This window comes from Ambystoma mexicanum, chromosome 6p (genome assembly GCF_040938575.1).
Source record: "Ambystoma mexicanum isolate Mex_15411 chromosome 6p, UKY_AmexF1_1, whole genome shotgun sequence".
Lineage (NCBI taxonomy): Eukaryota > Metazoa > Chordata > Amphibia > Caudata > Ambystomatidae > Ambystoma > Ambystoma mexicanum.
In genome coordinates, this window is record NC_090935.1 from 357,907,219 (window position 1) to 357,934,936 (window position 27,718).

Below are 27,718 nucleotides of genomic sequence, written 5' to 3' on the forward strand. Positions count from 1 at the left end.
TCGAAGGCCCAGGTGGAGGAACTGGATAGTGAGGCGGCGGGGGGTGCGGAGGTGGGGGAGGCCTCGGCGCGGAAGTTGGATCTCTATCAGGGAACCCTGGCAGAGCTGTCGCACTTCGATAGCAGCAGGTGGGATGTTAGTTTGCACGGGGAAGGGGACAAGGCGGGCAAGCTGTTTGCTTGGTCGATTGCCAGGGAAAACCCGAATTGGGTCATAACCCAGCTAAGGTCAAGCACGGTGGAGATAGTTGGGACCCAGAAAGAGATTAATGGCACTTTTGTAGCATTCTACAAGGAGCTATATATGAGCAAGGGTGGATATGTAGATGTTAATGTAGAGGACCTCATGGAATCGTTGCGGCTACCGAAATTAGGGGAGGACCTGCGGGAGGAACTTGAGGCCCCGATTGAGGAGGGGGATATTCGCTGGGCAATCCGCACAATGAGGAGAGGCACCGCGCCGAGTAGTGACGGGCTCCCGGTGGAGTTTTACTCAGTATTTGCTGGCCTCCTGGTGCCACAACTCCAGAAGGTGTATGAGGAGGCTTTTTTTTCAGAGAGGTTGTCTACCGGAATCGTTGAGGGAAGCAGTGATCATGAGGATCTTAAAAGAGGGGAAGGACCCGAGGGATTGTGCAGCGTATCGACCCATCTCCCTACTGAATGTTGATGGGAAAATCTTAGGGAAGATCCTAGCTGCTAGGCTGGCGGGGGTTGCGCCGAGCTTGGTCCATCCGGACCAATGCGGGTTTATCGGGGGAAGGAATACATCTGGTAATATCTCTCGTTTGCATCATATTACGCTTATCATTTGACGCTATGAAGGCGTTCGATTCCCTGGAGTGGAAATGGCTGTTTCGGGTGTTGCAGGAATTCGGGTTTGGGGAGAATATCTGTAGATGGTTGGCCCTCTTATGTAAGAAACCGCTGGCAATGGTGAGGACTAACAATTGGGTGTCTGGGACATTGGAGTTTGGAAGGGGGACGCGGCAGGAGTGTGCAGCTTCCCCAATTTTGTTTGCCCTGCCCCTGGAACCTTTGGCAGCGTTCCTGTGGCAGGAAATGATGGATGCTGGAATGAAGCGCTAGGTCAAAAGCACATAGTGTCCCTTTACGTGGACGACTTGTTGTATGTGGTAGATCCCAAGGTGTATCTCCCAGAGCTGCTAGAAATACTGCGGAACTTTCGATACATGTCGGGTTTCCGCATTAATCCGGGGAAATCGGTACTGTTCCCGTTAGGGGGGTTACGGGATTGTCCACTGGAGGAGCTGCCGGAGTTGGGGATAAAGTGGGAGATAGAGTCATTTTGATATTTGGGGATACGGGTATTCCATGAGATGGAGGATACGTTCGTACACAACACAGGGAGGGCATTATCTAAAATGGGAGACTCCGTCCAATTCTGGTAGGTTTTGCCCCTTTCTCTGATGGGCAGGGTGGCGATATGCAAAATGGTGATCCTGCCGCGGTTGCTTTATTTCTTTACTAATTTACCACATGTGGCAAAAAGAGTCTTCTTTAAAATGTTGGACGCCAAGATTGGGGAGCTATTGTGGGATACGGGGAGGAGGAGGGTGTCCTTAAAGATATTGCGGAGAACTGGAGAGGAAGGGGGACTGGGCCTCCCAAATTATTAAAAATACTTCGTGGTGGCACAATTGCAGTCGGTGCTGGTGTGGGATCAACCGGGGGTTAGGGGGAGACCCTTATGGGACTGATAGGGAATCTGCCGCTGAATCCTAAGCCGGTGGAGCTACTCTGGTACCCATTGGGAGATAAGGGGAGAACTGTAGTGTTTGAGGCGGTGAGGGAGACGTTGAGGAAGTACGTCGGTGGCAGGGGGGTTGGAGGGCAGTATGAGGGTAGTCTCCCATGCGGTGCTGATCAGAAGCTCCGTCAGGCGATTGGGAGGGTAGGGATACAGAGGCTCCGGGGGAAGGGATGTGAAACGGTGGGGGATCTCTTTGAAGGTGGGAAACTACTTACCTGCAAGGACTGGTGCCGGAAGTTTGGCCTACTGCAGAGGCTTTTCCTAGCGTATGGGACAGTGGTGCGTAGGTTGGCGGAGATATGGGCAGGAATTCCAGAGGAGCTGGAGTCGTGTCTGGTGCTCCGAGTATTGCTAGACCAGACAGGGGGGTAGGGTGCATATTTCACAGATCTATAAGGCCCTTTGAGAGGGGAATTCAGAGGGGGAGCTGAAGGTAAAGGAGAAGTGGAAGGCGGACATGGGACGTTAAGTACCGGGAAATGAATGGGCGCAGTTCTGGGATTTGGTCCAGAAGACATCAAGGAACGCCCGTTTTCAGTTGGTCCAATTTAATATTTTACATAGGATGTATGTGACCCCGGTGGTAATCCAGGCAATGAAATGAGAACTATCGGATGAATGTCCAAGATGTGGTACGGCGCAGGCAGGGTTTTGGCATATGACATGGGAGTGCTGGATAATAGCTGAGTATTGGGACGAGGTTCTTAAAGGAGTGAATGGGTTGTTGGGAACCAGACTGGAACGATGTCTGAAAATGTGTCTATGGGGTAAGCTCCCAGGGGGGAAAAGGCACAAAATACGGAACAGAATGGTCCGGTTTCTGCTTATAATGGCTAAACACTGAATGGCGATAGTGTGGAAATGCCCACAAGGCCCGGCGGTTAACCTATGGCGGAAGGATGTGCGGAGGTGGGGTTTGGAGGAAGTAACTGTTTTGCAGAATGTGGACCCAGAGACGGAAAGGGAGGATGTAACGATCCATTGGACCCAATTGCTAAATGACCTGTCAAAGGACAACGATTTACGACCGCCGTGAAGAAGCACAGGTAGAGGTGGGGAGGTCTGGGGGTAAGGATGAATGGGGAAGACATGAACTAGAGACCTGGCAGTGGACCCGCCCAATCCTCAAGGAAACCATAGACGTAGGATTGCATGCTGTGACCGATGGAGGGAATGGAAGCCTGGAGGACTAATCCGGACACTGGAAGGGGGGAGGAGTAGAGGGGGGTGGGTGGGGTCACCAATTTGTTGATACTGTTCAATTAAAGTTATTAAACGTTTCTAGGGGAAGGGTATTGGGGGGGTTAGAGGGGAGGGAGGAGTTGTGGGTTTTTGGGTTGTTATTATAAAATGCCAATAAAGAGTGTTTAAATCAAGAAAGTTTGGAGCCTAAATGTATATTACCTGAACAAACCCCTTATCACGGAAACCATACAAAAAGGTACAGAGGAATATTCCCCCCTAAACCAAGGGACAGTTGGGTGTCTCAGCACATTATGGAGGCATATAATATAGTGATACTAGGGAAAGCAATGTAAGCAATAGGACAACACAAAAGGGAGAGACAAGCCCAACTTGAGGAATTGGAAAAACAAGTAAGGTATAGAGGAGGAGGCAAATGTGCAACATAAAATGGAAGAATGTAGATGGGAACTAGTGAAGATTATGGCCCAACATAGGTTGTTAGCCACAGATGAGGCAAAAAAGGTCTTCTGGGAGAAGAAAGTGAGACAATATGAACTGGGAGATAAATCGGGAAAGCTGATGACATAGGTAGAAAAGAGAGAAGAAGGTGGATAAGGAAAATATGTGGTGGAAATAACGCAGGTCATGCAAGGGGGCGGGGGTCAAGGGTAGGGGACATTGCAGAAGCCAATGCTCAATACTACCAGGAATTAGATCTAGACAGGGGAGGGTCCTCCACAGAGGCCAGAACATGATTCTTAGAAGTTATTCATTTACCTAACATCGGGGGACGGCGCACCAAGAATTATAAGCTGAGCTTGAGGAGATTCGTACAGCTATCAGCCAACTGCAGTCGGGGAAAACCCCTGGCCCTAAGGGATTCCCAATTGGGATCTGTGAAAAAGCTTGGGATAAGGTAATCAAAGCAATAGGGCGGATGTTCCAGGACAGTTACCAAAACCGTGAGTTGCCCGAAAATCTGAGAATGGGAACAATAGTTATCCATAAAAATGGACACCCGCCCCACTGTGACTTACTGGCCCATCTCCCTTCTGAATGGGGAGATGAAAAATACCAGGAAAAATCCTGGCAAATAGACTTTTCAAAGTAATAGGACGACTAATCCATACAGATCAGTGTGGATTTGTCCCAGAAAGGGCTACCAGAATGAACCTTCGGAGGGTGCATAATGCATTGGGGAGGTTATCATTCCTTCAAGGGCCTCATGCACTTTTAACCCTCGACTCAAAGGGGTTCAACACTGTTAGATGGGATTTGAGGAGGGCAGTCATGGCGAAGGCAGGGATTGATTCCCTGATAGACATCATGGGTCAGACTATTTTACACCAACCCGATGGCAGGGTGCGGGTGAACGGGGACACAGCAACAGAATTCCTCCTTCTAAAAGGCACATGACAGGAATGCCACCTTCACCCCTGATGTTCCTGCTAGCTGTGAAACCCCTAGCAGGAATTAGAATAGATCATATACTTACAGGATTCCGTTGGCCACAGGGGAGGGGAGAACCGAATATCACCATATGCGGACATGGTACGAGTATATTTAGGGGACAACAAAGTCTCTGTATCAAGGGTGATGGAATTTGGGACACACAGCGGACTGAATATTAATTGGTGAAAGTCAGTGTTACTCCCAGTTAAAGAGGAAAACGATGCAATCCCAGAGAACTGCTTGCTAACCATTACTAAGGAGCCATTTCAATACCTGGGTATCTATTTCAGAGTAGAGGGGATTGACTTCCTAAAAGGGAACCTACAGCCGATACTCAAATTACAAGAGGACATCAAACACTGGGTGACAGCACCGTTATCACTAATGGAAAGAGCAAATGTATTCAAGATGATGGCCTGGCCGTAACAGCTCTACATACTCCAAAATAACCCAGTCAAAATCCCCAAACAGAAGGGGGTGCTGTTGCACGGCTAGAAAATGGCCGCTGCCTGAATGCTCCAGTGAAGGCTCAATATCCTGTGTACATATCCTGGCTTTTTCAAGGACGTGACTTGTCCCACAAATCGCCACGCAACTGCCCGAAGACTGCAGCAACATAATGTGAATATCCTGGCTCGAGTGGTGTGCGCGTTCCCCGACGACCCGAGGTACCCGTTCACATCAGCCTTGATGCACCGGGCCGCCGTCTACACATTCGGAGACGTGGCGCACTCTGCCCGGACAGCCTCAGCAGGCAACACTTCTACTCCTGGGCAGCTGCCCGTCAGCCTGAATGAGAAGACAGGCAAAGAGACCCCTTCGGTCCCACACGTCTCGCCCGTTGGCAGCATAGGCGAGGACCCAGCATACACACCGGAGGTCGCAATCCAGCTTCAGGACTGCCCACCACTGGGAATGCCGGGCCAGGTGTTGGGATGCACCCCTTGGAGAATCATCGGATTGGGCTGGGCTGCGTGCGGTCGGTCGGTCCCTCACGGTGCTCTGCCCTCCCGGACCGTGTTGTGTGTGTGGGCCGGCCCCATGTGGACAAGCATCGCAGCCCGGCCGCTGGCAGTGGCCACTTTGAGCCCATAGAGATGTGTTGACGGGGGTTATTGCCCCGCAGTGCGTGGACAACCCCTGGGTCCCGGCATTGCACACCCAAATATCCCAGTGGAGACTCCCTGTAGGGAGACAATCCACCAGCCCGCATAACCCCTCCATCCCATCACTGCAAGCAGGCGGGCCAGACCGCGGGCCTGTGGGGTGACAGACACCGCGTGGCATGTCCTGTGACCTCAAAGATCATAGCAGTGAGTGGCACTTAACCCTTCCACCCCTTACAGAGGAGGGTCTGGTGCCCTACAGCATGCAGATTAACATTTGCATCCATCCAGATCTGCAGACTACTTCATCACCAACAGGATAAAGCCCAGGCACCTCTCCCGCCATGGTGTGCGGGCGTGTACCACCCCCTGAGCACCCGAGGGATGGGTAACTCCAAAAGGCAGGCAAAAATTGACCAATTTGTGCAATCAGACCAGGCGCAGGCCCCTTCTGTTGCAGATCGGAGCCCGCTTCAGCTCTGAACCAAACATTGTTGGCACTGAAAAGCAGCACTGATAACCTTGGCGCTAAAATAGATGCCCTAACCTGTAAGGTCAACATCTCAGCAGTTCAAATTGACAAATTATGTGGCTGCATGACAGAGGCAGAACAACGGATAGGCGAAGAGGAAGATAAGCTCGCCATTCTACAATGAGAGGTTGCAAAACTTCAGCAGACCATCAAACCGGTGACAGCAAAAAACAAGGACCTCAAAGGCAGATCCAGACGGAACAATATCCGCATCCTTGGAGTCCCCGAGTCCACACCCGTGGACAACATGGAGAGCTTGAAAAACTGCTCAAGGAGATACTGGAGGGCCCACTGGTTACAAGCATGTTCATGGTGGAGCGGGCACACAGATCCCTGGCAACCAGATACCCCCCCTCCTCCCCTGGGGCCCAAGAACGACCCATCATCGCCAGAATATTTAACTATCGTGACAGGGATATCCTACTTCGGGCAGCCAGGGACAAGGGGGAACTTTGATGGGAGTCTGCAACTATAAGTCTCTTCCCAGACTTTAGGCCACAAGTTCAGGACCTAACGAAGACCTTTCAAAATGTGAAGAATACCTTGCAGAAAAAAGGAATACGTTACTCAATGCTCTACGTAGCCAAGCTCAGGGTGGTACATGGTGGCAAGGCGATCTTCACCTCTCAGGACGCCGCTGAGCGCTTCGCACTGGGCCTTCCTGATCCGAGCGGATCGCCTCACCGTCCACCAATCTAATCCCTTCCTCTCTTGCCCCACTCGGGGGAATCCTACAGTAACCTTGCTACTATCACCATCGCAGTCTTCGGAGGACCTTGGAACTATGGCACAGATTGCTCCTTGCGGCAGAAGGCTGATCTCCCAATCTGCCCGCTGACGGCACCCCGGATCTCGCAGCCACTGCGGTCACCATTTAGTATTGTTTTGATGGGGGTTGTTGGGTGGGTACCAATAAGGGTTGGAATTACAAGAAGTTTAAGGGTTGGGTCTGCAGGTTGGTCGCAGGGAGAGGGATGGGCGCTGAACACAAGAGCAATGCAGTTAATAATGTACCTTGGCACCAATATATGCCCCTACAGGGCCACCACTTTGAGGTATTGAAGGACTGTCACCGCAGCCCACACCATGGTGTTACCAGATGCCAGCGCCAGCCCACGTAGAGTGATATCCATAATTATATGAAATATATGGGGGTTCACCAACCGGAAAACGGTCCACCTGATAACGAACTACGTTAAGAACCGGGGAGTTAATATACTATCCCTCCAGGAAACACTTGCAATGGGATGGGGTTCTTCCTAATATAGCTGGCTGGGGTGTACACAGATACTGCTCCTCCTACACTTCACACACTCTGGGGGTGGCAACGTATATACATTGCTCAGTGGAGTACAAGTTACATGAACAAGTAAGGAACGAAAACGGGCGCTTTATCCTGCTGGCAGGAGAGATAGCTGGACTGAAGGTTCTCCTGATGAACATTAATGCCCCAAACACTGACTCCCCAGAAATCTTCCAGCACTGTGTCAGCCACTTCTATCACTTCTATAGATTCCCCGACTATGAGGTAGTGTGGCTGGGGTACTTTAATATGGCCATTACCCTGGGTCTGGACAGGTAGAACACAACACACCCTCCCCCAGGCTGCCTAGGAATGGGCTGCGATTGCGGAATATCATGGACTGTACGATGAATGGTGCATGATGCATCCCACTAGTAGAGAATACTCCTTCTACTCTAGTGTACCTGCAGTTCCTCTAGAATAGATTATGTGATGTCATCAGCGGCTCTGACTAGGAATATTATCGAAGCCAAGATACTCCCCCAAAATCTCTCAGATCACTCCCCGGTATGAATACGTATATCAGGGCCGACCAAACCCCTGAATCAACTACGCTGGTGCTTCAGGGCTAGCGCTCTAGAAGAGACCGTGTTCCGAGCTGAAATCGAGCACAATATACAGACCTTCATTCATGCCAATGTGGGCTCTGTTCCTGACCCTCGGGTGGTATGGGAGTCCTTCAAAGTATACATCAGGGGCTGCTGTATTTCCAAAGAGGGAGGAGTCTTTAAGACACTGCACAAATATATGTCTATTCTAGAAACACAAATTAAGGACCTGGAAATGCAATAAGGATCCCATGATTCCCAAACAGTACAGGGTAAGCTGTGGGTTAAAAGGGGCGAGATGTGCCTGTTGGCATCCAGGGAGGAAAGGTTTATCGGAGACCCCTAGCCGCAATGGCGTATGGTGAGGGAGACCGCCCCAGCAGGAGACTTTCCTGAGCTATCAAACGGGAGCGACAACTAGACGCTATTGTCAAAATAGAGACCTCTGTGGGGACCCTCAACAAGGACCTCTAGAGGATAAACCGTGTTTTCCACGACTTCTTCGAATGCATGTACACCTCTCGGGGGAGCACAGGACAGGACTCCATAGTGCAATACCTGGACAGAGTGCACTGGGATGGCTCGAAACAACCCAAGGTGAGGGACTGAACCCTCTTGTTGACGATGAAATCCTCAACGCGATCCTCTCCCTCCGTAATGGGAAGGCCCCCGGCCTGGATGGGGTAACTGCCGAATTCTATAAAGCATATGTGGAAACCCTGCTAACACACCTAATGTACATGTATGAGGCTACCAGGTCTTTGGGTGACCTGTCAGTCTACCAGAACTGCCCTTGTGACAGAACTGCTTAAAGCGGATAAAGATTCCTCAAAATGCGCCTCGTATAGATCGCTATCATTAATCAATATGGACAACAAAACCCTAGCTAAAATAATAGCAGACTGACTTCTGCTGTATATGCAGGCGCTGGTCCTCCCGGACCAGGCGGACTTCATCCCAGGGAGGTCCACCAAGACAAATCTGAGGCGTCGGTTCTGGCTTATGCACAGCGTTAATCCCGAGGTCCCGATCGTGGTGACAGCACTGGAAGCGAAGAAGGCTATCGACTCCATTAAGTGGCCATTCCTGTTCGGGGTTCTACGTCGCTCCGGTCTGGGTCTCACTTTTTTGCATGGGTCCGTCTGCTGTACCTAGAACATCGATATACACTAGCGGGATGACCTCCAAGTGTATCTACTCAGCGTGTGTGACAAGACAGGGGTGCTCTCTATTCCCAATCCTATTTGATCTGGATGTGGAGCCCCTGGCGTGCTGTATATGCGAGTATCACTCCCACCGGGGCGTCAAAACCCACTCGCACCTCTCTATCGTCTCCCTATATGCAGATGATATACAGTTATATGTGAAACACCCCGAGCAGTATCTGTGTCCTCTGGTGTAAGAAATAAGTAGGTTTGGGAGCCTCTCTGGGCTGCAGATAAAGTGGTCCAAATTGGAGGTACTTCCCTTAACTCTGGTGGTACAGCGGCCGGATATATGGGAGGGATTCAGATGATGCCCAAAGGGTATTCGGTATCTGGGAATCCATGAGACCCTGTCTGCAGGAGACCTATATTATGTTAAAACGCTTGAGATACTAGAACAGAGTCGGATCCTGGACACGTTTACCCATTTCCCAAGCAGCCTGGATATCCCTGGCTAAAATGCTGATTGTCCCCAAACTAATATAAATATTTAATAATGTATCCACATGGCCCCCGGTGACCTTCTGGACCTGTCTACAAGCTCTTATGGTCCGACTAGCCTGGGCTGGTAAACAAGCGAGGGTCTCTTATCACACCCTGGCACTCCCCTATGAACAGGCGGGATGGAATACCCTGATCTGTAAACCTATTTCCTGCCAGCACAGATACAGTACTCTGTCTGGAGGTGGTCCCCTACCACAGAACTTCTGCATACGCAACTAGAAAGAGTAATAACGTACCGGGACGACTTGAAGGGGCTACTGTGGGGAAAATTAGGGAGAACGGGGCGTTTGGATATTCAACCAGTAGAAATTACACGTAAAGCCTGGGCTCAGATAGGCAAGCTGATGGGAGAGGTATGTAACTCCCCCAAATTGCCCCTGTTTAAGGTCTGGGGTGTTCCTATCACCCACAAAAAAATATTCCAGACCCACTTTGATAGGATGGGAATCGTGACTCTGGGGGATCTGCTAAAGGACGGGGAGTTCATCAGATGGGACACTTTAAAAGCCAGGGGGCAGTAGACGGCGGTGACTATGCTGTTCTACTTCCCACTACGGGAGACCCTAAAATCCAAATGGCCAGACTTCCCGCGGGCCCCCCAGCCCCTTCCACGATTTTGCAATACATCCTTAATCCACTGTCCACAAGAAAACTGGTCTCTTCCATATACAAGATGATCCGGGCACAGAAGGAAAGTAAAGGGGGGGCACTATAGAAATAGGTGGGAGCTGGCACTGGGGAAGAAACTTACTGAAGAGCAATGGAAGTCTATCTGCATGCAAACCTGACACTTGTCCATGAATATAACCAGTTCCGGTTGACCCATTTTAAATTCCTACATCAGGCCTACTACTCGCCCGCACGCCTTCATCAGTTTTTCAGGCCCTCCGTTTGTATAAAAGATGTGGCATGGACCAGGATGATTTCTTTCACATTGCTTGGATCTGCCCAGAAATAAGATAATTCTGGGAGACGGTCCAAGAGGCAATGTCTAAAATGCTAGCAACGCAGAGACACTATTCCCCAGAGCTGTAGCTACTAAGAATAATAGAGGGTGGTACCCATGCGGAGAGGAAACTATTGGGAATGGCATCTGTGACCACCAGATCTCTAATTGCTAGGACTTGGGGGAAACACAGAGCACCATGTTCCCAGAGGTGGCTGAACACTGAGTCTATGTGAAAAGAGATCATTACAATATGTAGCACGATTGCCAGCCACCAGCACACCAAAGGAGTACTTGAGGCCTGTTACAAACTACATGTTCAAAAGAATGCAGAACTCACCCTCCCCAGCGGGAGGCCCCGGAGCCGAGAGACTCCTTTTCCCATGAACGTGTAGAGCACTACGGACATCCTGCTCCTACATGCAAGTATCAACCGAGCAACGACCCCTAGAACCTTGTGTACGCCAGGTCAAGCAGTCATTGGTGCATGGTAAAGTTGGACCTTTTGTTGATGTTTATGCTAATGCCTCCCTGGTGGTTCCCCGAGTTAACAGTTGCTGTGCCAATGGTCAATTGCTATAGGTTTAAACTGCATTGTGCTGCAGAGTTCAAGGGGAGAAGGGTTGGGGGTTAATTACCCTGCTAGGGCTTTGTCACTATTACCTGTGTTATGAAACTAATAAAGTTTAAAAAAAATGATCCCAAAACAGGTCTTTCAGAGGATAGAGGACTTACAATGAATGGAAACCACACACACAAAACCAGAACAGAAATTGATGCGGGATCATCCCCATCTACAAATATTATATGATAGCCACCAAGGAAAGAGTTGCCATAGACAGGACAGTAGACAATTACGCTATGAAGAGAAGTGACCTTGGCAATGGGCTGGGAAGTGAAAATTACACTGGAATCACCACTGTGAGATAATACCGAGATGATAAGTTAAGAAACCAGGCAACCAGCCACACTGGGTGGTCAAGAGAATAAAACAAGTAAGGAATATTATACAATAGAAAGAGGTAACACCCTTTTGAAGCCTTGTAGATAAATATAACGTATCAAACAGAATACTACACTTATATACATCTGAGGCATTCCATGAACACAGAAAGTAGAGACAACTCGGACATCCTCGAACACTCACCACTATATACACATTTTCTGTTAGAAGAAAGCAATCCCCATACCCTACCAAGTCATAAATAATTTCACCTCTGCACCACTGATCAAGATGAAGGGTAGGTGGGAGACAGATCTGGGTACACTGGAAGAGGAAGACTAGATAGAAGCTTAACTGGCAACCATAGAAGCCAACATCTCCAGTAGGCTATGCTTAGTCCAATACAAGATACCATACAGAATCTACTGCACAGAGAGGGCTTACACTGCATGGGGGAAGTCACAGATTCACAGTGTCTTAGAAGTAAAACGGCACTTGGGACGTGCCGAAACTACAAGCTTATTGAGCCAAAGTTTTAACCACAATCCAAAGGTGCCCATGACTGGTCTTACTGCACGTCTGGTGAGAGAGTGACAGTAAGATATGGGATAAGAAGTTGCTATGGACGGCCATGATGGTGGACAAAGCAGCAAAGTGGGAGGGGGGCTGTTGCCCAGAGTATCTCAATGTGGAGGGAAGGAATGGAGCAATGTCATGCGCTTTAAGAGAGAGTATAGATCAAGAAAGTACCATACAAAGCACCAAAAGATATGGGGGAAGCGGTTAGGGCAGGACAGAGCACTTGCTAAGACTGAAACACTGGCAGATTGAGATCCCTCCCAGAATTTGATATGATCAGGAAGTCGTTGCGAATTATGATAACATTGTTGGAAGGGTGGGGAAGGAGGTGGGAAGTGGTTGCAAGAGGGTTGTGGGGATATTTCTCTTATGTCTAATATGTGTATTGAAAAAAACCATAACAATTCTATATGAAAAAAACGTTCAAATTCAGAGCAAAAACATTATTCAAGGGACTTTATAGTTGCAGCGGAGAACACAACCAAAAGATGTAACTTGGTGGGATTTAGTGCATGGGCCCTCAGGGCTGATTCCTGCAGAATTTTGCTTCTTGCTCCAGCATGGCTGTTTCCAAAGTATTTTTAAAGCATTTCGTTCCACCTGCCACCTGAAAAATATACACATTGGAAATCAGCATGAAGAGGTTTTGTACTGTCTGTATGCAGACAACAATGTTAACTCTTGCTCCATATGCCACTCCTTTCCAAATAATAAAAGCCCATCACAGAAGGCTGGTGGCCTGGCTGGATGAAGAGAGTATGCCCTCAGACTTGGCATCAATGAGAAGCCATACCTCACTTTACCAAAGCAGGCCCCATGAGCGTGTGCCCTTTTTAAAGAGGTTGCGATCCCACTAGGAGGCCTCCTGTGGGAAAAGAGTGAAGAAAGGAGATGCCACCCATGCTCTTTCTGCCCCGGTTAAAGTGGCCCCACCTCGTAAATCTTCATCATAACGATCAGCTTCATCAGCAAAGTCCATGATGATATCATCGCCGACTCCGTCCACTGCGACATCAACATCCAAGGTGCCCTTTCCATGGCTCATCTTTCGTCCGTGAAACAAAAAGTCGACAACGCCATCAACCATGGTCAAATCTACAAAATCCACATCCTCTACGGCTCAGACTTCTATGTCAAAAACATAAATTCCGCTAATGACATCCTGGTCGATAACCTTAACTTTGACCACTGACCACCCTGTCTATGACTACAAAGCCTCAAGCGCAGACCACTCAGGCGACTGCTCCGTCCACAACTTTGACAGCGACGCATGCACATCCACAGATAGGGGCCTACTGCTCTCGGGTCTCCAAGGAGACAAAAAGAGCCACTCTTTAATCCAAGCCCTATTGATCCTCCAGTCTTGCCGGGACAATCAAATGTGCCTCGAGAGGACATTTTGGAGCATGTGATTGACACAGACTTTGGGGCCAGAAGGGATGTTTCTCAGAAGGGGAAGACCACCTTTCCAGCTTTCCTCCAGCACAGCCACCTCATGCAACGACTTTACCTGTACAACCTGTGCCTTCACGTACTCTTCCAAAGGTTCACTACATCCCCCATGGACATTTTGTCCACTTTGCAAACATTGGTATCAGAGCAGCAGACAAATTCTCTCTATTTGTCCTCCGCAAGATCGGCCTCCGGTTCCACTTAAGTGCTATCCTTGCACCCCTCTCCTCCAGAGGATCTTTCGGACTCAGACTCAAAGAAGAGCCTTCCCCACGAGGCTGCGTCCACTCAATCTTTGTCCTTGTACTAGTTTGATGATTTAATTCCAGCAGACAGCAATTCTGATGAGCTTCCAGTCAGGGATTCTCCTCCCGATGAAGTTGGGACATTTCACAGCATCATTTCCAAAGCAGCAAAAATGTTTGATCTACCCTCGACAGAACAGAGGGCACCAGCTAGTAAGATGTTTTGGGTGACACAGTCAACCATGCCATCCTGCTTAACCGTCTCCGTGATAACCTGGGTATCACCGATCAGGCCCTCGCTTGGCTGACCTTCCTCTCCGATTGACCCTCCCAGGTCCAACTTGGGTCCTTCCTCTCCTCCATCTCTATCTCTACCTGTGGTGTTCCCCAGGGGTCTAACCTCTCTCCTTGGCTGTTCAACCAGTACCTGGCACTTCTTGCCCACCGCATTGCCGCTCTCTGTCCCAACTTTCAGTGCTATGCGGATGACCCTCAACTCATTTTGAGACTCCCCTCGGCCACCTCGTCTCCTCCTCATCTCTGACTGTCTGTCCGCCATCCAGCAGTGGTGTGCTGCCAATGATCTCTGCCTTAATGCCAGTAAGACCGAGATTCTCCTCATCGGCACACCTTTCGTGTTACTTTGGCCAAGCTCTCTTGGCCCTCTACCTGCTCCCACCTGTGAGGTTAAAAACCTTGGGGTAAGCTTCCACTCCACACTTTCCTTCTCTCCTCACATCTCTGACGTCTCTAAGAAGTCACACTACCAGCTGCACCTCCTCAGAGGTATTCTTCCTTTCTTCTCCTTCCCCCAGAAGCTCACTGTATCCAGAGCCCTGGTTCTCTCTAGGCTGGACTACTGCAACAGCCTCTTTCTAAATCTACCTGCCTCTACTCTTCGCCCTCTGCAAAGCATCCAAAACAGGACTGCGAGACTTGTCCTCGGGCCTCAAGCCCAGGGATAATATCTCTCCAGGACTGAAATCGCTGCACTGGCTCCCAGTGGCGACGAGGATTAAGTTCAAAACCCTCTGCATTGTCCACAAGGCCTCTGGGGCCTGGGACCTCAATACCTTCAACTCTCTCTTCCTAAATATCTATCTTCTCGAGCTCTTCGCTCATCCGCCTCCTACTACCTTAGGTTCATGTCGCTTCTCCAAGCAGCGGGTTGGGGGGAGATCTTTCTTCTGGTGGGGCCTCCCTCTGGAACAGCCTCCCTGTCTCCTTGAAATTTGAGAACCATATCCGGTTCCGGAAGCACCTCAAGACCTTCCTCTTTGCTTCTGCTTTCTCTCCTCCTCTCCCCTGCTGATCTCCTCGCTGAATCTGAAATTGCATTGGTTATCTGGCTACCCTCTGATCCGGGGCCCAGGTCCCCCCCACTGCCAGTTGCACACCTGCACTGTGCACTCTGGGATTGTTTCTGCATCCCTACAGCCCCTACTAACACTAGACACCTGATGTCTACACTTACCACCAGCTAGCCGCACTTTACTTATTATTTATTTCCTTATTTCCTTATTTATTTTACCGTTACCCTATGTACCGCACTGCCCCCTCCCCATTCCCCCTGCACTTTTCACCTTCCCCTGCACTTGCGCGATCTCAATGTCACCTGGCCTAGTAGTATCGTTGTCTCTGTCTTCCCTCCGTTTCCCCTCTTGCCTCGTTGCGCCTTGAAACACTTGTGTATAGGCACGTTATAAATGCCCTATCATATCATATCATATATCTGGAGGACAGTCTACTCACTATGGAAAAACAGTTTACTGCACCTTCAAAAAAATGACAGATTTGACAAAAAATATAGGGCTTCTGACACTGTCCCCAAATGTCTCAGTACCCAATCAAGTTCAAATTATGGAACAAGTTACTTACCTGTAACTGTTGTTCTCCAGCATGGGTCTGGCATGGATTCACATGCTCATGAATATTCCCCATCGTCAGGCTGGGAATCCTCGGTAAAAGAAAAAATCAGTTTGTTTCATTTCTGAACTGTCTTTCTCCTAACAACCAATCATTGAGCTCTGGGTCATACTGCCCCCAGCAAATGACTGGCTTCTACCCAAGCCCCTCCTCAGGCAGCCATCTCCAGATTTGGTAGCATGCAAAGTGACAGTAGAACCAAAAGAAGAGCCGCAGAGGGGTAGGTGGGACGGTTCGCATGTGAATCCATGCCAGACCCATGCTGGAGAACAACAGTTGCAGGTAAGTAACTTGTTCCTTCCCCAGCATGGGGTCTGCCATGGATTCACATGCTCATGAATAAAGAATACATAGCAGTACACACATGCACAACCACGGGAGGTGGCAAGGCTCAACAGCTCTTACCGGCTCACCTTCAAGCAAACAGGGTGCGCAGCACTGCTGGGCCAACTCTGAACTCCTCCCTGGAATCCCTGCCGTCGCAGTAGAACTTCCTGAAGGTGTGCGTCAACCTCCATGTAGCAGCCCTGCAGATGTCCAGCAGGGGCACACCAGACAGGAACGCTATTGTAGCAGCGATCGCTCTGGTGGAATGGGCTCTTGGACTGCCAGGCAGCGGTCGGTTTGCCAACCAGTGACAGTGAATGATACAGCCGAAGAGCCACCTGGAAAACGAAGCCTTGGACAGGGCTTTCCCATGGTTCACAAAAAGCGGACAAGTTTTCTGGAAACTCTTTGTGTGGGCCACGTAAAACTTCAGCGCTCGAGCCACATCCAGCGAGTGCAAAGTCCTTTCAGCCGGCGACAAAGGCGTCGGAAGAAGGAACAAGTTACTTACCTGTAACTGTTGTTCTCCAGCATGGGTCTGGCATGGATTCACATGCTCATGAATATTCCCCGTCGTCAGACTGGGAATCCTCGGTAAAGAAAAAATCAATATCAGTTTTGTTTCTGATCTGTCTTTCCTAGTAGTAACCAATCACTGATCTCTGCGTCATACTGACCACAGCCAATGACTACCCTCTACCTAAGCCCTGCCTCTGGCAGCCATCTTCAGATTTGGTAGCACGTGAAGTGGCAGTATGACCAAGTGAAGAGCCGCAGAGGGGTAGGCGGGAGGGTTCGCATGTGAATCCATGCCAGACCCATGCTGGAGAACAACAGTTACAGGTAAGTAACTTGTTCCTTCTCCAGCATGGGGTCTGGCATGGATTCACATGCTCATGAATAAGAGAATACATAGCAGTACACGCATGCACAACCACGGAGGGTGGTAAAAGGCTCAACATTAAGCAATACAAAAAACTCAACATTAAGCATCTCTTAACTCCTCACCAGGCTCACTTTAAGCGAACAGGTTGCACAGCACTGCTTGGCCGACCCTGGACTTCTCCCTGGAATCCCGATCGACGCAGTAGAATCTCGTGAAGGTGTGCGTCGATCTCCACGTAGCAGCCCTGCAGATGTCCAGCAGGGGCACACCAGATAAGAACGCCGTAGTAGCAGCGATCGCTCTGGTCGAATGGGCTCTCGGACGGCCTGGCAGCGGTCGGTTAGCCAACCGGTGACAGTGCATGATGCAGCCGGAGAGCCATCTGGAAATGGAAGCCTTCGAGAGAGCCTTCCCTTGATTCACAGGTCCAATGTTCACGAACAGCTGTGATGTCCTCCGGAAACTCTTCGTGCGGTCCACGTAGAACTTCATCGCTCTAGCCACATCCAGCGAGTGCAAAGTCCTCTCGGCCGGCGACGAAGGAGACAGGAAGAAAACAGGTAACACCAAGGGCTCGTTAAGATGGAAGTCCGACGGCACCTTGGGCATTAAGGAGGGGTGCGTCCTAAGCACCACCCTCGAGGCATGGAAAGTCAAGTACGGTGCTTTGCAGGATAGGGCCTGGATCTCTCCCACTCGTCGTGCGGAGGTAATGGCCACCAGGAACGCAGTCTTCCACGACACAAACTTCATAGGTGCGGAGTGCATCGGCTCGAATGGGGGCCCCATGAGCCTGGTCAGCACCACGTTAAGTTCCCACGCCGGGGCCGGGGCCTTCACCGGCGGGAACGACCAGAACAGTCCTTTCAAAAACTCTTTTAGCAGTCGATGGGACCACAGGGACGTCCGTCCTGTGGTTCTGGTATATCTGGAGATCGCCGCCAGATGAATCTTAATGGAGGCATGGGCTAGCCCAGCCTTTGCCAGCGATAGCAGGTACGGCAGCACTTGAGGGGCCGTAATCCGTAGGGGGTTGATCTTCTGTGCTCGGCACCAGATAGAGAACCTCTTCCACTTATGACAGTAGCATTTGAGAGTCGAGGACGCCCTGGCCTTTGCAAGAACCTCTCTGCAATCGGACGGTATATCGTAGCCTCCAAACTCTAGCGCTGCAGGAGCCAAGCCTGCAGGTTCAGCGACGCCGGGTCGTGGTGGAAGATGGCGCCTCCTTCTCTGGAGAGAAGGTCCGCGTCCGCCGACAGCTTGATGGGAGGGGACGTTGAAAAGTCCAGAAGGTCCGGGAACCAGATCTGCCTCGGCCACGCTGGTGCGACGATGATCATCCTGCACCGGGACCTCTTGAGCTGGCTGATGAGTCGAAGCAGCAACGGCAACGGAGGGAACGCATACAGGTATAGGCCGTCCCAGGGGAACGAGAACGCGTCGCCCATGCTTCTCAGCTGGGGGAACCTGCTGGCGAACCTCTTGCACTTCGAGTTCGTCGCTGTTGCGAACATGTCGATTTGGGGTTTGCCCCATCGTCGGAAGAGTTGATCCACCTGATCCTGGCGCAGTTCCCACTCGTGACACGCGCGCAGCTCCCTGCTGAGCGAGTCGGCGATGGTGTTGCTTTCTCCTGCCAGGTGGAAGGGAACCAGGAACATACCCTGGGTGACCGCCCAGTGCAACAGATCCTGTGCCTCCTTGGATAGGGCTGGGGAGCTGGTGCCTCCCTGCTTCAGTATGTAAAACATTGTCGTGGTGTTGTCCGTGAAGATCCGCACCACCTTGCCCTTGAGCGACGGGAGGAACGATTTGAGAGCCCAGAACACGGCTCGGAGTTCCAGGACGTTGATGTGTAGGAGCCTCTCCTCTGGGAGCCAGAGGCCTCTTGCATGGAGATCTCTGGTGTGGGCGCCCCAACCTTCCAGGGAGGCGTCCGTCGTCACCGTCTCCTGGTACGCCGGCGTCTGAAAGTCCTTGCCCGCCGTGAGGTGCGCTCGAACGCCCCACCACTGAATCGCCCGCCGGAACACCTCATTGAGGGGGACCCTGTCTTCGAAGGTGCCAGTCGTCTGTATCCAACGGGCGTCGAGAAATTCTTGAAGAGGGCGCATCCGTAGTCTGCAGAGGCGCACCAGGTAGATGCAAGAGGACATCATCCCCAGGAGGGACTTGATGGATCTCACCCTGACCACGTCCGTGGCTAGCAGGCTCTGCACTTTGCCTAGAATGGTCTTCGTCCGTTCTTCCGACGGGGCCGCCAGGCGCCTCACTGTATCGAGCTTCGCTCCCAGAAACAGGGCCACCTGCGACAGCACCAGGTGGGACTTCGGGTAGTTTATGGCGAATCCAAGGTTTGTGAGTAGCTGGACGGTCCTCGCAGTGTGTTCGACGGCGAGTTCCCTCGTCCTTGAGTGGATGAGCCAGTCGTCCATGTAGGGGTAGACGTGAATCCCCTGTAGGTGCAGCCGCGCCGCCACTGGTGCTAGGCACTTGGTAAAGACCCTGGGGGCCGACTTCAATCCGAACGGCAGTGCTCTGAATTGGTAGTGGCGTCCCTGTATGACGAACCTGAGGAACTTTCGGTGACTTTTGAGGATGGGAACGTGGAAGTATGCATCCTCCAGGTCCAACGACGATAGAAAGTCGCCTTCCTCCAGCTGTCCCAGTACATTGCTGGAGGGTGACCATCCTGAACTTTTGTGATCTGATGTATTTGTTCAAACGACGAAGGTCCAGGATGGGGTGCCAGCCGCCCGTCTTCTTCCTGACGAGGAAGTACCTTGAGTACACCCCGGAGCCCCGCAGCCTCTTGGGGACAAGCTCGATGGCGCCTTTCCTGAGCATCGCCCGTACTTCCAACAGCAGTTGCGGGACGTGATTTTCCTTCCTGGCCACAGGTGGAACGTGAGGGCACTTCTTCAGGAATTCGATAGAGTGTCCTCTTGCCAGGGTATCCAGCACCCAACGGTCGGTGGAGATGGACTTCTACACGCTGACGAAATTCGTCAGCCAGCCTCCCACCGGGGTGCTTCGGTGGGGGACCGAGACAACGGCCGGTTCAGTCCTGCTTGGAGGTGGTGGCCTTGCCGCCCTGGCCACCTTGCCGACGGCTGCGAGGCGCTCCCTGCTTGCCGCGACCCCTATAGGCCTCCTGAGACGAGGAGCGTGCCGCCTGGCGGTAGGACGACGAGCCACCGCTGGATCCCTTGGAGGCACCCTGTCTGCCTCCAGAGCTCCGAAAGGGCCGTCGTTGCTGAAGGGATCCTAGGGCGCGGGCCGTCTCCGTTTTTATGGCCTGGAGGGACTCGTCCACCGCCTTCCCGAACAAGTTGCTGCCGTCGAACGGTATGTCCAACACCCTGGTCTGGACGTCCTGACGGAAGTTGGTCGCCCTGAGCCAACCCCGTCGTCGTAGGCAAACACTGTTGCCCAGCTGGCGGAACCCGGTATCGGCAATATCGGTTGCCACCGTTATGGCGTGGTCCGACGCCACTTCACCCTCTTGCAGTATTTCCAGGGCCTCGGACCTCTTGTCGTCCGGCAGGAAGTCCAATATGGGGGCCAGCTTAAACCAGAGCTCCCTGTTGTAACGGGCCACGATGGCCAGGGCATTGGCCGCTTTGATCGTCGTCACCGCCGACGAAATGACCCGCCGCCCCATGGCGTCCAACTTCTTTCCCTCGCCGTCTGGCGGGGAATTCGACGTCGAGGCGCCTGACCCCGCCGCTTTCTTCTTCGCCGCCGAGACGACCGAGTCTGGCGTTGGCTGGGCCCTGAGGCACAGGGGAGCGGTTTCGGGGACCCGGTACTTCTTCTTGTACCGGTCCCGTTTGGCTGGTGCCGTGGAGGGGTTTTTGAGAACCGACAGGCCCTCCTCCTAGATGTCATCGATTAGGGGCACCGCGATGACCGTCTTCCTCTTGGCCTCCCGGCGCTGATAGAGGAAACCTTCCTTTTTCTGCTCCTCCGGGCAGAGCTGGAACAATTCGGACGCCCTGGCGATCATGGCGTGGAATGAGCCAATCTCGTCGGGCGGCGAGGCCCGTGCGATGGGAGACGGGAGACCCGTTCCGTCGCCGTCAGAACCCGTTGTCGAGCCCAATGCACCGTCATCTCCCGACTCGTGGGAGGATGAGGAGGGAACTGTAGGCCTTACGGGGGGCGAGCGGAGGAGAGGGTTGGGTCCTCCATCGTTTGTTCTGAGGACTTCCCGACGGGCCAGGTTGCGGGTCCTCCGGCCTGGGCCATGGGAATCTCGTCCTTATCTCAGAGCATAAGGACTGGATGGCAGACAAAATGGCCGCCGAGCCATCCAGAGGCCTAGGATCCGGCTGCGCCGGAAGTGAAGGCCGCTCTTCTTCACCATCGTCGTCTTCCTCGGTTATCTCCCGAGGATCTTCCTGACGGGATCGAACCTTCTCGAATTGGACTTTGAGGTTCCTCACGGCCTCCGTCAGTTCCTCCTCCGAGGCTGACTCTGAGCTCGAGGAGGGCACCGTGCCCCCCCTCGCTTCTTCCATCATGGCGGCCACGACGATGGGCTGAAAAGAGGATTCCCTCCTTGGCGGCAGGGAAATTCTAGTCCCGGAGGCAGTCTCCGCTGGCGGCGTCTCTGCCGGCTTGGCAAGAGTCGCCGCGATAGCCTTGATAGAGGCCTTCGCCTGCTGGGTAGGGGCCTTCACCACCTTAGGTGCGTCCCGGGCCTTCTCCTTCGGGGGAGGGGCGACGCCTCGCTCCCCCTCTTCCGAGATCGGACGGGGCTTCTCCCGAAGCTTACCCAGGGTCTCGGACTTTCTCTTCCCCGAACCGGAGCGTTGGCTCGTGGTTGACGGTGCCGGGGAAGGTGTGCCCAGCCTGGCGACCGAAGAGCCAGACCTTTCGGCGCTCCCGGAGCCAGCGGACTCGCGGCGCTTGGCCTGGTGTTGGGCCCCCGTCGCCGGGGCGCCCGCACAGGACTTAGAAGCCCGCTCAGACCCTTTCTTCTTCTTCTCACCCGTCGAGCCCTTCTCCAACCAGCTTGCGAGACGGGATCGACGGTCCCTCATGGTCCGCTCCGACAAGTTCTTGCAGAACTGGCAGTCCTTCTCTACATGAGTCTTGTCCCCATGAAGACAGTAGAGGCATCGTGAATGTTCGTCTTCCTTAAACACATTCTGCAGCCCGCAACCAGGGCAGCTGCGAAACAGCTTGGGTCCGGGCGACAAACTGGCATCCTGGGCCATCTTGAAGTAGGACGCAAATCTTCTGGAATCCTCCAAGAAGTTGATTCGACGAAACCTTCACCCTTGAGAGGCGTAGGAAAATCCCGCCGTTAACGGGAGTAGAAACGGTGGAGCTTGAGGCTCGATTAACCGAAAAAATGTGAAAATTCACCTGAAAAAGCGTGAAACACGCAGTAAAAGCTCGAGAGCTAAGCACGAGGACTCCCAACACTTGAACGTGCGGTAAAAATCTGAAGATGGCTGCCAGAGGCGGGGCTTAGGTAGAGGGCAGTCATTGGCTGTGGTCAGTATGACGCAGAGATCAGTGATTGGTTACTACTAGGAAAGACAGATCAGAAACAAAACTGATACTGATTTTTTCTTTACCGAGGATTCCCAGCCTGACGACGGGGAGAATTCATGAGCATGTGAATCCATGCCAGACCCCATGCTGGAGAAATACAGGTAACACCAAGGGTTCGTTGAGGGGAGATTCCAACGGAACCTTGGGCATGGAAGAGGGGTGCACCCGCAGCACCACCCTCGTCTCGTAAAAAGTCAAGCAAGGCCGCTTGCATGACAGGGCCTGGATCTCACCTACTCGTCTTGCAGAGGTGATGGCCATGAGGAAAGCTGTCTTCCACGACAAATTTGAGCAGAGTTGATTGCACAGGTTCAAATGGGGCCACCATGAGCCTAGTCAGCACCACACTGAGCTCCCATGCCGGGGCCTTCACCTGTGGGAATGAGCGGAACAGTCCTTTGATGAACTCCTTAACTAGACGGTGCTACCAGAGAGAAGACCTTGGCGAGAATCTCTTTGCAATCTGCCGGAAGATCATAGCTACCGAACTCTAATGCTGCAGGAGCCAGGCCTTCAGCTTCAAAGACTCTGGGTCGTGGTGAAGAATGGCGCCTCCTTCTCTGTCGAGAAGACCGCGACCACTGGCAGCTTGACTGGCGGTGACGCCGACATGTTGAGAAGGTCCGTGTACCAGATCTGTCTGGGCCACGCATGTGCGACGAGGATCATCCGGCACCATCTGAATTGATTGATGACTCGAAGAAGCGAAGGCAACGGGGGGAACGCATACAGAAACAGGCCTTCCCAAGGGAATGAGAATGCGTCCACCATGCTCCCCGGCTAGGGGAACGTACTGGCGAACCTCTGGCACTTGGTGTTTGTTGCCGTCGCAAACAGATCGATCTGGAGATTGCCCCATTTGAGGAAAAGGTAGTCCACTTGATCCTGCCGAAGCTCCGACTCGTGGCAAGAGCATAGCTCCCTGCTGAGGGAGGCGGCAACAGTGTTCTTTACTCCTGCCAGGTGTAACGGAATGCTGAACATCCTCTGGGCGACGGCCCAGTGCCATAAGTCCTGCGCCTCTTTGGAGAGCACTGAGGATCTGGTGCCTCCCTGTTTCCGGATGTAAAACATTGTGGTGGTATTGCCATGAAAGCCTCACCACTTTGTCCTTGAGGGACGGCAGAAACGACTTGATGGCCCAAAATACAGCCCTTAGATGTGTAACGTCTTCTCCTCCGGTAACCACAGGCCTCTGGCGTGAAGAAGGCCGGTGTGGGCTCCCCATCCTTCCAGGGAAGCATCCGTCGTGATAGTCTCCTGGTATGGGGGGGTTGGAAATCCGTGCCTCTGGCAAGATTGGGGCAAAGGCCCCACCACCTTATCGCTCGACGGAACTCCTCGTCGAGCGTGATCCTGTCCTGGAAGCTTCCGGACACCTGGACCAATGGGCGTCGAGGAACTCCTGTAGCGGGCACATCCGCAACCTCGAATGAGGTAAATGCATGACGACATCATGCCGAGATGAGACTAGATGGCCCTCACTGTGGCGAACTTCAGTGCTAACAGCTGTTGCACCATGCCCAAGATGGGCGCTATCCTCTCCTCTGATGGTGACGCCAGGCATGACACTGTTGAGCCGGGATCCCAGGAACAGAGCGTCCTGCGATGGAGTCAAGCACGATTTGGCATAACTCACTGAGAACCCCAGATCCGTCAATAGGTGGACGGTCCTCGCCATGTGGTCGACGGCGATGTCTCTTGATCTGGCCCGGATGAGCCAGTCGTCCAAGTAAGGGTAGATGTGGATCCCTTGCAATCATAGATGGGCCGCAACCAGCGCCAGGCACTTGGTGAAGACCCTGGCCGCCGACTTCTGTCCGAAAGGTAGGGCCCTGAATTGGTAATGTTTCCCCTGGACGACGAAGCGTAGAAACTTGCAGTGTCCTAGAAAGAAAGTCTCCCTCTTCCAGCTGTCCGAACACGTGTTGAAGAGTGACCATTCTAACTTCTGGGACCTTATGTATTCGTTCAGTTGTCGTAGGTTGTGGATGGGCCTCCAGCTCCTGGTCTTCTTTCGCACGAGGACGTAACTTGAGTACACGAAGCCCCGGAGCCACTTTGGAATTAGCTCTATCGCCCCTTTCTTTAACATGGCCCACACCTCCAGCAGCAGTGTGTCTCCGTGGGCGAGAGTGTCCAGCACCCAACGGTCAGTGGAGATGGTCTTCCACACGCTACCTAAGTTCGCCAGCTGGCCTCCCACCGGGGTGCACAGGTGGGGGCCCGATATCCTGGCCAGTTCAATCGTGCTTGGAGGTCGATGGACCGCTCTGCTGTCCCGGACGACAACCACCCCCGAAGGCCTTGGAGCGGCCCCTGTTGGCTTCCTGGGTGGAGGAGCGAGGGGGCTGGCGGTAAGGGGTGGAGCCCCCACCAAAACCCCTCGAGGACCAGCTATACTTCCCTCCTGAAGAACGAAAGGACGGCCGTCGTCGTTGAAGAGTGCCTAGGGAACGTGCCGTCTCTGTGTCCACCTTGATGGCCTGGAGGGATTCATCCACAGCCTTTCCGAACAGGTTGTCCCCGTCAAAGGGCCTGTCCAAAACCCTTGTCTGGACCTCCTGCCTAAAGTTGATGGCCTTGAGCCAGCCACGACTGTGAAGGCAGATGCCGTTTCTCATCTGGCAGAATCCTGTGTCCGCAATGTCCATGGCCACTGTGATGGCATGATCCAATGAGAGCCTTCTTAAAGGATATCCAAAGCCTCAACCCGCTTATCGTCGGGGAGGAAGTCCAGGAGAGGAGCTAGCTTAAACCACAGCTCCCGGTCGTATCTGGCTACGATGATGAGTGTTGGCAGCCTTGACCGTGGTCGCAGCAGAGTAGATAACCCTCCTACTCATTGAGTCTAATTTCTTCCCCTCGCTGTCTGGAAGGATGGATGAAGCAGAAGAGATCGAGCCCAATGACTTCTTCCTGGCGGCCGCTGAGACCACCGAGTCTGGCGACGGTTGAGACCGCAAACACTTGGGCGCAGAGTCCAGCACCCTGTACTTCTTCTCCAGCCAGTCTCTCTTCACTGGGGCTGTAGAGAGGTTCTTCATCAGAGCCAGTCCTTCATCCCACACATCGACCAGTAGAGGGACCGAGAGGATGTCTTCCTCTTGGCCTCCTGGCGCCGATACAAGAAACCTTCCTTCTTTTTCTCTGGCATGAGGTGGAAAAGCTCTGATGCTCAGGCGGTCATTGCGTGGAATGATCCCATCTCGTCCGTAGGAGAGCCTCTGGGCGGAGGCGATGGGAGGTCTCCCATCCTGCCATCATCATCTGTGCCCAACGTCGCCATGTCCGGTTCCGTCTCCCTGGGGAGGGGGGCTAAGAGAGGGGGAGAGGGGCATGCAGAGGGTGGAGAAGGGTGGCTTGGAGGCATCAGGTGACTCTTCCTCTTTTGGTCAGTGGTTCCCCCGGTGGCAACGGGGCGACCTGCACTGGTGGTGCACGAGGGGAAGATGGCAGGATCGCCAGTATCCTCCACTGTAACTCGGACACCAACGAGTTGAGGGCTGAGATGATATCCAGTGCAAAGTCTCTAGGCGGCCTCTGAGGTGTAAGGGAAGGGCCTGGGCCTCAGTCGTCCTGGGGCCCCTTGTCGTCGCCTCCATTGACTGCATCCCAGTCGTCACCCTCATCGTGGGACGAGTCCCGGCACCTCAGTCATCGTCATCACCATCCTAGAGGGTATGGATGGAAATTACCTCGTCCTCATCTTTAGCCGAAGAAATGTCAGTTCCCTGCATGCCTTCAATGCCCCCCCCTTTCTTCGGGTCCAGAGAGGTCAGCCTCAGGCTGAGGTCTGGCATCCTCTTCTCCAGAGTCTTATCAGCAGGCATGTTCGAAGCCTCCCCTTCTGGGAGGAAGGGTCACCCTTACCACCCCTATGGCCTTTGAAAGCAACGCTGCCACCATCACCTCGAGGGAGGGTGAAGGTTTTGTCTGGTGCACCTGGGCCTTCACAGTGAGGCCGAACCCCTTGTCTTGCTGATCACGGCCGAATCGGAGGTCTTGTCCTGTTTGTCCTTCTCCTTCAGGGCCGGATCGGACCCTTTGTCTCCTTTGGCCTTCTCTGCTGTGGGTAGGCCGGAAACCGTACAGTGCTTGGCCTTCTCCTGCCTGGGCTTCTCCGGGTTCTCCCATAGTTTACCCAGGTTATCCGACTTTCTCATGGATAAGGAAACAGAGCGTTGGCTGGAGATTGACGTAGATGGAGATGATGGGTGCGACCTGACCTTCGCAGGACCCACAGCAGTGCGCGACCCGATGAAAGCGGACTCACAGTGCTTGGCCTTGTGTTGGGCCCCCACGGGTGAGGCACCCTCAAAGGACTTAGAAGCCCGAACAGTTTTCCCGGATCCGGGAGAGGCATACCCCTGGGTGCCACCGGGTGCAGAGGCCTTGGCCTGCAGCCACGCTTCCAACCGTTGATGTCGGTCCCTCAACGTGCGCTTCGAGAAGCCACAGCAAAAAGCACAATCTTCCTCCTTGTGCACCGGGTGCAGGCAATACAGAAACTTTTCATTGTATACATTCCGTAAACTGCAGACTGAGCACAGCTTGAAGAGGGAAGGATTGTCCTCATTTTCGTCCGACATGATCCAAGCGGTGTAGGCCTGAAGAATCATCTGGGAGCCTCCAAGAAGTACACACGACGTAAACCGGCATTGTGGGGCGTTGAAAAAGCCGAAAAACGGGTCTCCGCTAGTCGGAAGGATAATCGATGGAGCACACAGGCTCGATTGACCGAAAAATAGAGCTCAACTCTCAAAAAGCAAAAAACGCAGCAAAAGCTCAAAGAGCAAAGCACAAGGACTCCCAAGACTTGAACGTGCAGTAAAAATCTGAAGATGGCTGCCCGAAGAGGGGCTTAGGTAGAGGGGAGTCATTGGCTGGGGGCAGTATGACCCAGAGCTCAGTGATTGGTTGTTAGGAGAAAGACAGTTCAGAAATGAAACAAACTGATTATTTATTTTACCGAGGATTCCCAGCCTAACGACGGGGAATATTAATGAACATGTGAATCCATGCCAGACCCATGCTCGCGAAGTAGTGTCCTCTGCAGCAGGGAAAGGATCAGCCAATCCCTCTTCTCTGTGTGCTGTTCCGCCCTACAAGGAAGGGCAGCAACTGGAGACTTTCAGCAAACTAATCATATCTACTGCTTCCACCAGCATCAAGACCCGACACAATCGGGAACTATGGTACAAGATGGGACCCATCGTCAGTTTCTTGCCTGAT

At 52.6% G+C, this 27,718-nt stretch overlaps 1 protein-coding gene across 1 annotated transcript in view; it reads right to left on the reverse strand.

The window, feature by feature from the left end:
- Positions 1-27,718, reverse strand: part of LMBRD2 (LMBR1 domain containing 2) — a 1,998,085-nt gene that overhangs the window by 318,284 nt on the left and 1,652,083 nt on the right. The window lies entirely within an intron of this gene.